Source organism: Odontomachus brunneus, unplaced genomic scaffold (assembly GCF_010583005.1).
Source record: "Odontomachus brunneus isolate Ranch 3 - 2012 unplaced genomic scaffold, Obru_v1 Obru_scaffold_013, whole genome shotgun sequence".
In the NCBI taxonomy this organism is placed as follows: domain Eukaryota; kingdom Metazoa; phylum Arthropoda; class Insecta; order Hymenoptera; family Formicidae; genus Odontomachus; species Odontomachus brunneus.
The window spans coordinates 571,515-572,830 of NW_022639463.1; the positions used below are offsets into that span (position 1 = coordinate 571,515).

At 45.1% G+C, this 1,316-nt stretch overlaps 1 protein-coding gene across 2 annotated transcripts in view; it reads right to left on the reverse strand.

Moving 5' to 3' along the window:
* LOC116841168 (E3 ubiquitin-protein ligase TRIP12) overlaps positions 1–1,316 on the reverse strand; it is an 18,606-nt gene that overhangs the window by 3,723 nt on the left and 13,567 nt on the right. The window lies entirely within an intron of this gene.

A 1,316-nucleotide genomic window follows, 5' to 3' on the forward strand; every position in this document is an offset into this window, starting at 1 on the left:
TTAGAACAAAAGGAAAGTGTACGGAGTATTTTAGAGATGTACTTAATCGATCGCAAATGTCGTTTTGTGGATATATCTGTTTATCTCGACGTATTTTGCAGGAATTTTTAGCATGCGTTTTCTCGCTTCTGACGTCATTAAAAAGAGATGAATGATGCGACTCCCCAGGAGCCTTAAGGGCTGTGTTCCAAAATTCTACTTGGTGGGTAGAGTACATTTAATTGACCAATTATGATAAAGAAATCCTAGTTATCTTTGTTTTTATTAGTCAATGAAATGTTACTCTACCTATCGAGTAGAGTTTTGGAACGCAGCTCAGCAGATTTTTAGGGTGGAGTTCCATATTTTCGGCACGTATTTTCGCGTAACGCGTAACCGCGTAACCAGTCACATCTTTCTATTCTTTTAGAAGTTCCAACAGAAATACTATACGTCGCAGTTTATTGGTTACGCGCTTACGTGGTACGCGGAAAATACATGTCATGGGACTCCACCCTTAAACACACGTACGTTTATAAGTGCGCGCGCGCTTCTGACTTTCAAACTTTCATTATTATTCCGGTAAAATCCACCGTATTAATCGTTTCAAACTCGTTTCAGTGAAAACAGTTAACGCATAATTACGTAAAGCGAAGTATATACTCACATACATAGCGTGCATCACTTACATTTGATTGCAACCGTTGAATCGCAGCAGTCAGTCGAGCGAGAACAGTCAGGGCTGGATGTGAACAGGGCGCGTCATCCTGATATCTCGCCAAAAACTGTGCCGCTTGCTCACGCACCCACGCTTTCGCCTTATCCCGGTTCCCGCCGGTTAAGCTCGGATTACTCGGTGGTTTCGACAGGCTCGTCGACGAGCTTGAGTCTCTCTTGTCGCTGGTGGAACTGGACGAGGATGATTTGCGGCCCCATCTGGCTGGATTGAGATTGCCCAGAAATCGGTGGTTTTTGGGAGTGAATCCGGTGAAAAGGGATTCCGGCTGTTGCGCTTGTTGCGGAGTAGCGCCTCCCAATCTCGAGAAACGACCTTTCTTGTTCTGTCGTTTCCTCTTCAGCACGTCACCGATCCTTCTGAGGAAAAAGAAAGAAAAGATACAATAGTTCGTAAGAGCGATATGATTATCTTTTGACGGCGGTTAAAGTTGACACTAACAGATGAGTCTGCGGTGTGCTCGGCTCATCCACGTTGCTGCTCAGTTCCGTTCTGTGTGGTTCCAACGAAGCGGCGATGTTTGTGTTATGTTGGCATGATGCGATAGTACCGAACAATATATTGCCGTTCGTGGATGGCGAGACAACAGGAGACGTGGCAC